Below are 16,093 nucleotides of genomic sequence, written 5' to 3'. Positions count from 1 at the left end.
CGGACCAGCAAAACTCTTGGTTGTATCTGGTATACATCCTTCATACATACTTCTGGTAAGGAATGTATTTCTGCTATCCTACTATCATTTCTCATAAAAGAAATATGTAGCGATTACTAGAATAATCCACATAGACTATAAGCATTGCCACGGAAGATCTAATCTTATCGTAGTCAACTCTTTGAACTTTGTCGTAAACAATTTTTCGATAAGTCAAGCTTCTTTAAGGATATTCCATCCAAGTCCATCTATGTTATAGATCCATTTACTTTCAAAAGTATTCACCTATCTTGGATTTCATGGCGCATAGCCATTTTAACGGAGTCGAGGGCCCATCATAACTTCTTTGTATGTAGTTGGTTTATTATTGTTCAAAATCAATCCTTTGTCCACAAATCATTTATTTGATCATAAAGTAAACCATACCTACAAGGTTCAATAAGTACTTTGATCTCCATGACTATAACACTTTGTAGACATGGGAGCCATGATCTTCGTAGCAACTTCCGAACCATTTCCGATGCTGTGCTACTCTGATCATCATGCTCAGGTTCATGAACCTTATCAAGTTCCATTGTCCTCCCACTCAAATAGTTCGCTAGAAACAATTTCTTTGAAATAAGTAAGAAACATCGACAAACACTTTTATCTTTGTCTCCATAGTGGAAAGAATTCCCAATCAATTCTCTCGGGATAACCAACAAAGACATTCATCCGATTTTGGTTGTAAACTTATTTACTTATGCTATGCATACCAAAATTTAAGAAAGGACTATTAGGGTTTATACCCATGCCATAACTCGTATGGTGTCATTTCAACGGATTATGATGATGCTCTATTTAGTGTAAAAGTGGTAGTCTCTAAAGCATAATCCATAAAAATATAATGGCATCAATATTTTATCTCATCTTTGATCCAACAAGGTTTGGATACGTATCTCGGATACTTCATCATCACTATGATACTCCAAGAAACGTGAGTTGTAGAACAACTTCATAACTCTATTATATGTTCGCTAAAACTCGTAATTCAAATATTTCCACTATGATCCAATTATAGATATTTGACTTTTCTATTACGATGATTTCCACTTCATGCTGAAATTTATTTGAATCCATTCAAATGTTTCAAACCTCTTCCTTATCGAATATATCCACATATATATACTCAATTCATTGTTGGAAGTTTTCATGAAGTAGAAGAATCTCCCGCACACAACTATGCCCAATGAACCACATATATCATCATGTATGTTTCCACTAAGTTAGTTGCCCGTTCAACTCTTGGCCTATGAACGGTATTTAAGTCAATTCCTTTTAGAAGAGATTTGCAAGCGCCAAATGATTCAAAAATCATATGACTCCAAAATTTCATTCAAATGGAGTTCCTTCATGCGTTCCTTTCTAACATGACCTAAATGGCGGTTCCACTAATGAGTGGAATTCAAATCATTTGCCTTATGGCATTTTAGAGTCAGTGTTATGTATGTGTGTTTCACCATTAAGATTTATAATAACTTATACATCGTACATGGAGCAATGTCATAATTTGAACAACTCATTGTTTTCATTTGACCAGAGCAAAATAACAATTTATTAAGTTCTTTATTATAAACTCTAAGGGCTAGGTAGACTGCCAACGACAGACATAATAACACTTTATTATGTTCCGTACGTGCATTATTACCATATTCCTTATCGATCACTTAGGCCATCGTATTCTTGTATTGCGTTGTATTGTATGACATCTCATACCAACCAATCTGGTACAAATACCCAAGAATTTTATTATGTGACCAAACAAGGAATACATCCATAACATGTATATCATCTATATACACCTGAGCTAGACTTTCTAGTCTTTTTCTTTCTTTCTCGCCAAAATATCTTTGTGGTTTCTCTTTTAGCTTTCCCTATTCTCAGAAAACACTTCACCTTCAATAACTTCTAGGTCCATTGGTCAAATACCAATAACCTTGAGGTTCTTACCTTGAAGTTGATCATCATATGACAAGTGTTCCAGACTTCACTATTAGCAACTTTGTAATATGATGAACAATTTCACTCATCATTTTATCCATCATATCATGACGACTTTCCGAGACCATGTATGTACATGCTAGGCTCGTAAAGTTTAACCTCGCATTCGCATGTGCAAATCTGGCTTGCACCCGTTGTATGCACACGTAGAATCTATCACACCCGATCATCACGTGATGCTTCGAAACGATGAGTCTTAGCAACGGTGCATACTGAGGACGATCACTTCATGGATATGCGAATATCGTTAGTGCCCAACTTAGTTGGAGGATTGGGACGCCTGGCGTCTTGAACCTTCGTACATTCCCATAAAACTTATGAGTTTATGTAGTCTCACTAGATTATATTCTATCATCTTGCAATAAGGTCTTAGATATCACATATATCTCATACCTCGCTTATTTACGAAAACAAAATTTTCAGCTCCTTACTTTTCAAACGGATTTGAACTTCAAGTTTCACGGAGACAAGATGATTTTGTACTAATTGAAACCATTGCTCTTTGAATCATCAATGTGAGGTTTACTAAAAGTTTGCATTAAGACTTAATCATATCTTGATTCTTTAACAATACGGTACCAGTCCGTAAAGTTACTTGTCAGACTTAACAGTATTTCTATCTCAATTACAAGACTAGCGCATGGTAGAAAACGGATGCCAATTCTACAAACTTTAATTCAAAATACTATTCGGACTATGTTCATGATAATTAGTTCATGTTTTAATCTAATTACTAATGAACTCCCACTTAATACAACATCCCTCATGGTTGTTAAGTGGCACACGATCCATATCCACTACACCAAAACCGATCATCACGTGAGATGATGTAGCTTCAATGGTGAACATCAACATGTTGATCATATCATCCATATGACTCGTGTTCAACCTTTCGGTTTCCGTGTCCCGAGGCCATGTCCGTACATGCTAGGCTCGCCAAGCAAACCCAAGTATTCCGCGTGTGCAAACATGGCTTACACCCGTTGTATGTGAACGTAGAATCTATCACATCCGATCATCACGAGATGCTTCAAAACGACGAACTGTAGCAACGGTGCATACGAGGGGAGAACACTTTATTATCTTGATATCAATGTGAGGGATCATCTTATAATGCTACCGTCGCGATCTAAGCAAGATAAGATGCATAAAGGATTAACATCACATGCAATTCATAATATGTGATATGATATGGCCTTTCTTCTTGTGATTTTGATCTCCATCTCCAAAGCACACGAGCATGATCTCCATCATCACCGGCATTGCACCAAGGTCCATGGCGCCGCTTCATGGTTGTCCATCACTTATAGCTACTATAACAACTACTTCAAATAAAGCTATTACAAGATGAATAGACACGCAGGTCTTAAAAAATTTAAAGACAACCATTAGGCTTGCCGGTTGCCATAATACAATAATGAACATCTCATACATCAAATATAATCATCATCACATCATGGCCATATCACATCACCAAACCCTGCAAAAACAAGTTAGACGCCTCTAATTTGGTTTGCATATTTTACGTGGTTTAGGGTTTTCGAGTAAGATCCAATCTACCTACGAACATGAACCACAACGGTGATACTAGTGTTGACAATAGAAAGTGCAAATTGGAATCTTCACTATGGTGGGAGAGACAGACACCCGCAAAGCCACTTATGCAATACAAGTTGCATGTCAAGCGTGGAGCAAGTCTCATGAGACGCGGTCATGTAAAGTTAGCCCGGGCCGCTTCATCCCACCATCCCGCAAGATGCAAAGTGCACAAACTAAAGCAACAAGAGCATCAACGCCCACAAAACCATTGTGTTCTACTCGTGCAACAGATCTATGCATAGACATGGCTCTGATACCACTGATGGGGTTCGTAGCATAGAAAACAAAAAATTTCCTACCGCAAGACGAATAAAACCAATAGATCTAATCTATGGAACACCCAAGATCTAATCTACAAGATCGAAGCAACGAGATGGAGATGAGACTAACCCTCGAAGATTCCAAAGCCTACGAGATTAATCTCGTTGTTGGTGTAGACGATCGTTCCGTGCCGCAATCCGGCAGCACTTCCGTACTCGGTCGTGCGTACGGTGTCGATGAAGCCCGTCATCTCCCCGTTCCAGCGGGCAGCGGAGGTGTGGTAGATCCCCTCGGAATCCCAGCAGCACGACGGCGTGGTGGTGGTGGTGGAGGAGAAAAGCTGCAGGGCTTCGCCAAGCCGGAGCAGACTTGCGGTGGAGGAGAGAGGGGGCGGCAGACTTTGGTGTGTAGGGGCAAGTGGCCGGCTGCCCCTCTCCTCTATTTATAGAGGGAGGGGCGGCCAAGGCAGCCCCTTGGGCCCCACCAGCACACAGAAGGAAAGGGGGGATCAGAAATCATCCCCTTTCAAGTTTGCTTCCCCTTCCAAAATTGCTCCCTCGATTTTAGGGATTTGATCTTATCCTCCGGGATTTGATCTTATCCCTAGGGGGGCTGGCCGGCTGGGCCTTGAGGGCTAGGTGCCCCTGGCCCATTAGGCCAGGCTGCACTCCCTTGGCCCATGTGGTCCCTCCCGGGGTGGTGGGCCCACCGGTGGCCCTCTAGAACCTTCTAGAAGCTTCGGTCAAACACCGAAACTTTTCCGAACCCCGGAAAATAACTTCCCATATATGAATCTTATTCTCCGGACCATTCCGGACCTCCTCGTGATGTCCTGGATCTCATCCGAGACTCCGAACAAACTTCGTACTCCATCTCACATTCCGAATCTACTTATACGACATCGAACCTTAAGCGCGTCACCCTACGGTTCGCGAACTATGCAGACATGGTCGAGACTCCTCTCCGAGCAATAACCAATAGCGGGATCTGGAGATCCATAATGACTCCCACATATTCAACGATGACTTAGTGATCGATTGAACCATTTACATACGATGCCGATTCCCTTTGTCTCGCGATATTTTACTTGTCCGAGGTTCGATCATCGGTATCTCCATACCTTGTTCAACCTCGTTACCGACAAGTACTCTTTACTCGTACCGTGGTATGTCATCTCTTATGATCCAATCATATGCTTGCAAGCTAATCGGACGACATTCCACCGAGAGGGCCCGAGTATATCTATCCGTCATCGGGATGGACAAATCCCACTATTGATCCATATGCCTCAACTCACACTTTCCAAATACTTAATCCCATCTTTATAACCACCCATTTACGCAATGGCGTTTGATGTAATCAAAGTACCCTTCCGGTGTAAGTGATTTACATGATCTCATGGTCGAAGGACTTAGGCAACTATGTATCGAAAGCTTATAGCAAATGAAACTTAATGACTTGATCTTATGCTACGCTCATTTGGGTGTGTGTCCATTATATCATTCACTTAATGACATAACCTTGTTATTAATAACATCCAATGTTCATGATCACGAAACCATGATCATCCATTAATCAACAAGCTAGTTATACAAGAGGCTTACTAGGGACTCCTTGTTGTTTACATAACACACATGTACCAATGTTTCGGTTGATACAATTATAGCATGGGATGTAAACATTTATCATGAACACTAAGATATAACAATAACTAATTTATTATTGCCTCTTGGGCATATCTCCAACACTTTATTACTACCGTTGACAAAATTGTTTCATGTTTTCAAAATAAAAGCTCTAGCACAAATATAGCAATCGATGCTTTCCTCTTTGAAGGACCATTCTCTTTACTTTTATGTTGAGTCAGTTCACCTATTTCTCTCCACCTCAAGAAGCAAACACTTGTGTGAACTGTGCATTGATTCCTACATACTTGCATATTGCACTTGTTATATTGCTTTGCATTGACAACTATCCATGAGATATACATGTTACAAGTTGAAAGCAACTGCTTAAACTTTATCTTCCGTTGTGTTGCTTCAATGTCTTTACTTTGAATTTATTGCTTTATGAGTAACTTTTATGCAAGACTTATTGATGCTTGTCTTGAAAGTACTATTCATGAAAAGTCTTTGCTATATGATTCAATTGTTTACTCATTGCATTAACATTGTTTTGAATCGCTGCATTCATCTCATAAGCTTTACAATAGTATGATTAAGATTATGTTGGTAGCATGTCACCTCAGAAATTATCTTTTATCGTTTACCTACTCGAGGACGAGTAGGAACTAAGCTTAGGGATGCCGATACGTCTCCAACGTATCTATAATTTACGATGTTCCATGCTTGTTTTATGACAATATCGACATGTTTTGTTCACACTTTATGTCATTATTATGCGTTTTCCGGAACTAACCTATTGACGAGATGCCGAAAGGCCAATTGCTGTTTTCTGCTGTTTTTGGTTCCAGAAAGGCTGTTCGGGCAATATTCTCGGAATTGGACGAAATCAACGCCAAACCTCCTATTTTTCCCGGAAGGCTCTAGAACACCGAAGAAGAGTCGGAGAGGGGCCGGGGCCCCCACACCATAGGGCCGCGCGGGCTGGCCTCCGCCGCGCCGGCCTATGGTGGGGCCACCCTGCCAGCCCTCCGACTCCGCCTCTCCGCCTATATAAGCCCTTTCGACCTAAAAACGCGAGAACTCTTGACGAAACTCCAGAAAGACTCCAGGGGCGCCGCCGCCATCGCGAAACTCCAATTCGGGGGACAGAACTCTCTGTGCAGGCACCCTGCCGGGACGGGGAATTGCCCCCGGAGCCGTCTCCACCGCCGTCTTCACCGCCATCTTCACCGCCATCGCTGCCTCCATGATGAGGAGGGAGTAATCCATTCCCGAGGCTGAGGGCTTCGCTGTAGCTATGTGGTTCATCTCTCTCCCATGTACCTCAATACAATGATCTCATGAGCTGCTTTACATGATTGAGATTCATATGAGTTTTGTATCACTACTATCTATGTGCTACTCCGGCAAAGTTATTAAAGTAGTTCTATTCCTCCTGCACGTGTGTAAAGGCGACAGTGTGTGCACCGTGTTAGTACTTGGTTTATGCTATGATCATGATCTCTTGTAGATTGCAAAGTTAACTATTGCTATGATAATATTGATGTGATCTATTCCTCCTACATATGCATGCTATGCTAGTACTTGGTTTAGTCTGTTGATCTATCTTACACTAAAGGTTACTAAAACATGAGCATTATTGTGGAGCCTGTTAACTCCGGCATTGAGGGTTCGTGTAATCCTACGCAATGTGTTCATCATCCAACAAAAGTGTAGAGTATGCATTTATCTATTCTGTTATGTGATCAATGTTGAGAGCGTCCACTAGTGAAAGTGTAATCCCTAGACCTTGTTCCTAAATATCGCTATCGTTGTTTGTTTACTTGTTCTCTCTGCGTTACTACTTGTCTGCGTTACTCTTGCTTGTTTACTCGTCCTGGGCAAAGCACTTTTACTGGTGCCATTGCTACTACTTATTCATACCACCTGTATTTCACTATCTCTTCGCTGAACTAGTGCACCTATTAGGTGTGTTGGGGACACAAGAGACTTCTTGCTTTGTGGTTGCAGGGTTGCTTGAGAGGGATATCTTTGACCTCTTCCTCCCTGAGTTCGATAAACCTTGGGTGATCCACTTAAGGGAAAACTTGCTGCTGTTCTACAAACCTCTGCTCTTGGAGGCCCAACACTGTCTACAGGAAAGGAGGGGGAACGTAGACATCAACGCCTACGGGTGTCACCTTTCCTTCCTGAAGGGCGTCGGGTGTACCTCCTCCCCAATCCCCTCCGCATACCGGGGGAAACCCTAGGACTAGTCCGGGCAACAGCGGCGTCATCGTCGTCTCCTTTGTGAAGGTGTTGCTTGGTATGCGGTGCCTCGGCGTGCTAGGAGCGTGGTGGTACTTCTCCGGAGGGCGCAGCGGTTGCGGGTCATCTTCGTTTTCGTCGATCTGCCGGTGTCGGCATTTTTTCTTCTTTCCTTTCTTTTTCTTTTCTTTTGGGCTTGGTTGTGCTGCGGCCCCAGCGCGTTCGTTGTATCGGGTCGTTTGCTATATTAATATAGCGGGGCGCAAGCCTATTTCGAGGAACTATCGGGCAGGAACAAAGCAGAAAACTTCATTTGCTCTACAAACAAACAACAAACAAATTAAGCGAGCCAAACCTGAATCAGCGGTCGCCGCGCCAGCATCCATGAAGGACTCTTGGCTGGACCTATTCCTGCGACCCGGCGAGCGTCGCTGGTGGGCATGAACAGGTCGAAGAACCGCACAGAGAGGATGGCCATGGCGATCGTCTGCCGAATATTGCCAAGTTCGATCCCGAGCAGGGAGGTCCAACACAAACGGCGGTATCCGGTTCTCTACCCCTGCTCGTCCGCGAGCCCATTGGCTCCGTCTAGCGCGTCGGGAAGGGCTCAAGAAGGAAGGTCTCCTCCGGCGACCAGCACAAGCACTCGGATGAACTCGTTCCGGGGCATCCGGGCGACGCAGCCTAGTGGCGAGATCTCTTGTCGCCTCGAGAAGGCCCGGACGGCGCATTCGCTAGGCTGCCCCGTTCCTCTCCACCTCGCCGGCGAGCGAGCCGCCCAGCAAGAACTCGAGGAAGAGGCTACAGATGGTACTCGTCGGCGAGGGGCGGGGCTGACGGGCGTGAGCGTCGGCATAGGCGAGATGGCTTTTGCAGGTCAAAAACTGAATTAACCCAACTAATCAAACCCAAGTCACAATAACAAATCAACTCTGAGAGGCAATCCCCACAGATCCAGGGGAACTGGAAATTGGAACACGGCCAGAAAAAGAAATCGTACCTCCGGCTAGAACATTGGTGGCGAAGTGGCAACGATGTTGGGCTCAGCACCGATGTCGAGCTGGGATGAGGCATGGTGGCCGGCATCTTTTCCGCAGTGGTCGCTCAGCGCGGGGTCGAGGACGCAACGGCGGATATCGAGGTCGTTACGTGCGGCCTCGCCTACACCATCTTGGTCAGGAATGCTGGCGCCCAGATGACGCGGCTGCCGCTCGCCCTTGAGTCAACAAAGCGCTGGGGCGGTCGAGCTACCAGTGTGCGCTGCCTCTGCAGCCCAAAAAGGGGATAGCCGAAAAGAGGCGCAGAGACGATAAACTGACCGCAACGCCGAGAGCTAGGCCGGCGGTGGTATTAACGGGCGAGAATCCGTAGATAGAGGAGGGAGGAAAAGCAGACCGGCAATCAAAGAGAGCTGGGAGGCCAGAGTGTCGCCCGTCGAGGTCGTCGACGCCATCGGGGCATCGTCCTGGACAGTATAGCGGAGACGGCGAACCAGCCGCGGCGCCAGAAACCAGGCCGAAGTGGTAGGAACCATCAGCGCTGGCAGAATTTTGAGGCGGGGGCGAAGGAAAAAAAGGCAACAGCCACGGGAGCTTGGATAGGGGATTGATTTGACGGGAGGAGAGAGGAGCAGAAGGCCCCAGAACCTACGTGTCGACGTACAGAGAGAAAAATAGAAGGAGTAGACACGTAGACCGGAGGTTACAACATCGCTTTGACCGCCATGTATGTTCCTGACCGCCGTGCCTTCCATTAAATCTCACGATGGATCATGCCGTAGCTAGAGCCATGCGAATGAAACACAAGAACGACCTAGCATCGAAGAACTCGAAAGGAAAAACACTCTATGAAACTGCTCGCAAAAAGGTAAGGAGCATCGAAAGTGTACACAAGTATATAACTCGGGAAACTAATCCAATTTACAAAACACGTGTCACAACAGAATTAACTTCCAAAACAACCCAAAATTTTCACAAAAAAGAAGTTGGTTGCCCTATAATATAGTAAGGTAAGGAGCATCGAAAGTGTACACAAGTATATAACTCGGGAAACTAATCCAATTTACAAAACACGTGTCACAACAGAATTAACTTCTAAAACAACCCAAAATTTTCACAAAAAAGAAGTTGGTTGCCCTATAATATAGTAGTTATGTCCTTTTGCAAACACACCTTAAACTCCACCTGTCTCCCCACCACGCCGCCCCCAAATCCGCCCACGCCTCGGCTCCCTTTCGGCCGGCGAGTCCCGATGCGCCGCCACGCCAGCTCCAGGCGCAGGCGACGGCGGCAGCACAGCGCGACAGGCGGCGTAGATTGGTAGCGACGCGGCGGCGCATCAGGCGGGGAGAGAGGGCGACGGAGCTGAGGCTCGCGGCCGCGCGGTTCGCGCATGGCGTCGTGGCTGGCGGCTGTGCGCGCGTAGCCGTACAGTACAACTCGTGGGTGTAGCGGGCTACAGTCATGGCGCGACGGTTGCCTGGGAGGCTGGGAGATGTGTGGCTCCCGTGCATATCCTGACCAAGTGACCTCGATGAGAAGCTGATTTCATGGCGGTTGGATGCCGTAGAGTCTGCTCAGGCTTTTGGGAATAATAACCTGATAGTTTAAAATAGGTGTATGTATTGCTGAATTCATGAAATCTAGTGGAACTGAAATCCAAGGGTGTCAACCTGACTCCATGTTGTTCTAAATTTACTGCAGGAACTGAGGAGCGCTGCCGCGTCCGCCCGGCCTGCAGCTGCAGGCTGATTATGCCACGGGACATTCAATTGCTCAAGAGTTAAATGATCAGGTTGGTTATGAACCCGTTGTTTCAGTCAAGGTATTTACCGTGTCCTGTACTTTTCTAGTGGATTTGCTTAATGATCTAAAATAAGAGGCTTTACTCGATGTACTTTTTGTGAGTTGGGCTGCTGAACAACGGTTGCAGCTCATTTTCCAGCTCGCTGTACATAATGTTCAGTATAGATATTCATATCTTTTTAAATTCCAGGCTGGACTAAAGAGAACAATAAGTGTGTATTCCCATCTACAGGCTCATAATAAAGGAGTATTTCAAAAGATTAAATTAAGTAGTGGAGATTTCGAAATGGGGTTACTCAGCCTCTACCCTTTATTAAGTTCTTATCTTGGTTGCACAGCCTTGTATATATTATCCACCTAACATAGCATGAACGCATCATTCTGAAGGGTACCCATAAAGGTTTGGCTGAATAGGCTACTGTGATGTTGCTCTGCTAACTCCAGAAAAGAATTGTTCTCATAATTTTCAAATTCCAATTAACTTGCATGCATGATAGGTTAGTAGCATGCAGTTTGAACTAAACTGAAAAGATATGCCGTGTGCTTATTCTGTAGATATGGTGATTGCTTTGGTATTTACTCATATGCATATGATCATTATCATCTTCGGTTACTGTGTAGCCAATCAATATCATCTTCGCCAAGCAAAACTGACTCGCTGCATCACATGGTAAGATCATTGGTCATGCTGGAATATGCTGATCCAATCTCCCGATTTCTTGAAGTAGAATATGTGAAACACATCGTCTTGTCAGTTGATGATCGTTGTGAAGTAGTGTTGAGAATGGTTTTGGTTCTTACCAGGTGTATCATCTTTGGGCTTGAATGTGCAGATACCCTCTGGGCTTGAATCTGCAGATACCCCTGCAGATGAATCGTTTTTGTCAGTTCATGTGACATGGTTATATTACTCAATGGGGTACTCTGCTTATGAGACACTTCTGCACGATTAACACCACTCCCAGCTGTAGCATTCTTTAGCTGGCGGGGTATACGCTGCCTCTGTATGTAATCTGCTTTTTTATCAGCTGGCAATCGTGCATACGAACTTGGACCACTTTGCTGTTTGTTTCGTCGGTGGGTCTGATTAGTATGATTGTTTGGTAGGTGTGTAACCAAGGGAAACTCATCACGTTTAGATGCGTCTGGTTGATCGAGCGAAACATTTGGGCAGCCCACATTAGACTTGACACCTGAATACATGAAACATTGGTATAGCCTCGCAATATTTATGTCCGTAAAGTAAACAACATGATGTTGGCATATTAGTCTACCTGCTGTATGGTTGAGCGAACCATCTGCATAGGATTGTAATGAATCTGGTTGAGGAATTTGAGATACATTAGTCTGCTGTACAAATGGAGCCATGCCTGAAATATGATAGCAGATGATAAATCAGTATGGCATAGATATACTTGCATCCCAAATCACGCCATATATTATATATGTTGCGAGTTAAGAACACATTAGCTGTTGCTGGTGTCTGCGTGACTCCTGATTGTCCAGCAGATGGCGTATGACATATCGCGCTATCGTTATTGAGAGTAGCCACTATAGTTGCTTGTTTTTTAAGTTCTCGTGCTTGACGCCGGCGCTTTGATATCTCATCTTTATTCTAGCATAATATTCTCTATCCCTTTGCCTTTTGATCTCTTTAGGATCTGCATGTACGACAAAATAAACTATATGTTCACATATAACAGTAAGCAATTTAAACGCAATGATTGTTGTTAATCATCTAGGTTTTGCCTGTTGGTTATGTCCTGAAATGGAGTACGGTTCGATGATGTCATGTTTTGTTATGCTTCCTTTGTCTGCAACAGTAAATGGTATTAAAAGACTGCAGCATATATAAAAATTTGATCTTTTGTTGCACTAAAACACAATAACCATAACAGCTTAAAAAAGCTAAAAAGAAATCTGGGAAATGAACAATTGCTATTTACAGTACACCATCTCCACTAATTCAGTAGCTTGCATTTTAGATGGGAGTAAGCATAATAGCTTCACAAAACAAAAAAGATGTCTGGGTAGTTATGGTCAAAATGATTATACACCAAATAGGACAAGCTATATGAAATTCAGGATCTTGTTACTGAATTAATTAGCACTACCAATTAAAACCTATTCATTACTTTTGGCTCACATTGCATTCATTTCAGAGAGATGTACCCACATTGTCCTTGTTTTAACAATTGTTCCTAACATTTTTCCACTTGTTTTAACAACGGAATATCTTCTCTCTCTACCGAGAAGTGCTAATTTTGAAATCCTGATTGTTTACTAAGAGAGTACTCAGTACTTGGTGTACTTTTATTTATCAGGTTTATCAATTACTGCTTTCCCACTGCACAAAGCAGTCAAACATCAATTCTGGTTGCAAATGTGTTTATATTTTTGATATAGCTGCTGGCTAATATGTTCTTGTGTTTTAGATTCTCGAGATGGACACATGCATATACCATGGCCATTCCTCTTCCTCATGTACACATACATTTACTTGCTGGTGATTTGGTAAGTGGATTTTCTTTTGTTTCAAATACTCTGGTCCAACAGTGTACAGCATGCTCAATCTATAGCTGAACTTTTTATAGCTACAGCTTTCTTTTTCTCCAACAATCAGGATTTTGAGAATATTTCTATCTGTGTTAGTTCCTGCAGTATAGTTTTTTATTTTTGGCATCCTAGCTATCTGTATATATTCCTTGAGGCCACGGTAGTAACAGATTTTATTGACTGCCATTCATTTTTCTTACCCATATGCTTGTACAATATATTTATCTGATTATCATTAGCAAAATATAAACACAAGCTGTACAGATAGATCAGTTCACCGTAATCGTTTGCTCTTTACTTTCAGGTCTTGGAATCATTTGTCATTAAGTCAGATACTTGCTATTTACAATTTGTACAAGATTATATACAAATCCCAGCATTTGTATTTCATTCGTATGTGGTCTGGAGCGTTTTGTACGGACACACTAGGAGAGCCAGCCGGTTGCATTTTTCAGCGCATATAAGGTCTAATATTTCTTTAATATTAGCCCAGTAAGGCAATGTTGGCCCAGGAAGGCCCATATGAAACCCTAGCCTGCCCAGCTCAATCTGAACCATCCATATTCTCTAATCTTCATTGTCTATCTACTCTCTTCTATCTCTTTTTCTCTCACATGCTCCCTTCAGGCACTCATCGACAGCCGCAATGGCATTGCTGCTGCCTCCTCTTCCATGGATTCCCTGCCTCCACCCCTCCTTCCCTGCTCTCACCCCCTCCTTCCCTGCAACCAACCCTCCTTCCCTACTCCGTTTCCTCTACCAGATTCCAACAATAGCACGACCAGATTCCCAGGCTCGCTTAATTGAACGCTCAGGCCCGAAGCGAAGCGGAAGGCCATCGCTCAGCGCTTAAGCGCGCCTAGGCGTACGCTTTTTTGAACCATGGTATTCCACAATGTTGCATGTTTTGTAGTGCAATCCAACCTGGGGCATCATAGATAGCACTTTGACTTCTTTTTTCTCTCTCAAATATCCTTGGCTATATATAAACTGAGTCACACTCTATTGAAAGCCGCACGTACAAATAATAAATAAACTGACACCTGTGAGTTCAAATGAATGAAGCTGAGCTATTATCGTTCAAAGATTTTAGTTGAGTTTGCATGTTTTCCATCACTTTCTTGGAGAAGGAGAACACTAAAGGACATTCTGAAGTAACTATTTGTATATTGTTTCAAGCATGGATAGTACACTGCTCTTTCAATCCTCACAAGACTAAATTCTATTTTATGTAAGCTGTACATTGTTTTTTCATTCTGGTACCTTTGAGATATGATGTGAAGCCGCGTGTGCAGGGATGCGAGCCGGCCACCTTGGAGGAGCAGCTGCCGGCGGAAGGTGGGAGGGTTTTGCTAACTGCCTTCTAGCGACATGGATGTTTTAGTTTAGGTACCAATTGGTGACATGGTTCTCCGTTCGGGTTGATCTAGACCGTGAGATGTGTTGAGATGTGATTTGGTTGATTCAGATTTTATGGATCTGCCCCCTTCTCGGATCTTTTATATTAGTGGAGATGGAGATGGAGATTAGGAGGTAAAGATATGTTAGCTAACATTAATGCTGCCTAATTACTAAGCAAGCTACCAGGCGTTGTAATTTATATATGTTATGTATATTGCTGCTTATGACATGACATGATGCAAAGCATCATATGTGTATCTATATATCATGTCGGACAAATGACCTTTCAAGCTATTCGCTACTTACAAAACGCCGTGCTTCTTTCTGACATGATGGAAACTATTATTTGGCTCTCGATATCATGTATTATAGTACAATTTTGTACAAACCGAACCAATTGTATTATAAAATAATATTTTCTTAGTTTAACTTTTCATAATGTTTTTTTATATCTGCTAGACGGGCAAGTGGGCGGCAAGCTGTACTTTCCTAACTAATTGCTACATAAGATTAGTCACAATGGAAAGTATCATGCACTAATATCATGCATATGATACTAGTTTATGATTTCACTTCTATAATGCATAGTATAATAAGGTAGTATTACTCCCTCCAATCCATATTAGTTGTCACTAATATAGATTTTTTCGATAAATGACGCTTTATTACTTGATGTTTCAAGTATTACACCCAGCCTCGGCATAGCTAAGATGCACACAGCTGTTTAAGTATCCAAAATCTAAACAAAAGTTTTCAAAACAGAAATAAAAAGAAAAAAGCCAACTAGTATCCAACTCGCTTCTATCCTACGGCCAGCCATCCATGTTGGGAAATAAACTCCTTGGCTGTATTCTCCAACCGTGTAGATACCTCCATAAATAGGTCTCGGTCTTCGAAACGTTAAAGCGGCGACCATAAACGGAGCATAGCAGTACACTTGTAGATAACCTGCATAATAAAAGAATTTTTATCATTAAAAACCTTATCATTTCTACATAGCCAAAATGACCATACAACTGCAATCGCTCCCACCTGGATAATCGTCTTATACCTGGAATCCACCCCATTTAGCCAATTGCCAAAAACGTTAGCAATACTACGGGGTGAGTATAGGGTAGAACCTGTCTGAATGATTGACCATATAGATCTAGCAACCCGACAATTGAAGAAAATATATTTTATTGTCTCTTCTTCGTGACAGAACACACATTTCTTACAACTCTACCGGTTGCATTTTGCAAGGTTACCTTTAGTAAAAATCACACCTCGACAAAGATACCATGCAAATATCTTTGTTTTCAGAGTCACTAATATAGATGTATCTAGATATATTTTAGTTCTACGCACATAATATGAATTGGAGGAATATCATAATTTCAACATATTTAATATTTTGTAGAATCTTGATGTAAATTTGTGTACATATTGTATTCGATATCAAGTTTTTAGTTTTACTTGCTACGATACCGTATCTACCTATAATTACCACTCCCACTTTTCTTTTCTCATTAATTGTTATGTCACATCAAATTTTTATCAACATATCATACATGATACGAG

At 42.7% G+C, this 16,093-nt stretch overlaps 1 long non-coding RNA gene across 1 annotated transcript; it reads left to right on the top strand.

The window, feature by feature from the left end:
• Positions 1–10,197: 10,197 nt before the first annotated feature.
• On the top strand, positions 10,198–14,863 carry LOC124669968. Its single transcript, XR_006992366.1, has 2 exons — positions 10,198–13,090; positions 14,428–14,863. It is a non-coding gene; the product is annotated as an uncharacterized LOC124669968 (long non-coding RNA).
• Positions 14,864–16,093: the final 1,230 nt, after the last annotated feature.

This window comes from Lolium rigidum, chromosome 1 (genome assembly GCF_022539505.1).
Source record: "Lolium rigidum isolate FL_2022 chromosome 1, APGP_CSIRO_Lrig_0.1, whole genome shotgun sequence".
Taxonomy (NCBI): Eukaryota; Viridiplantae; Streptophyta; class Magnoliopsida; order Poales; family Poaceae; genus Lolium; species Lolium rigidum.
This window is presented reverse-complemented; position numbering and strand designations above follow the sequence as displayed.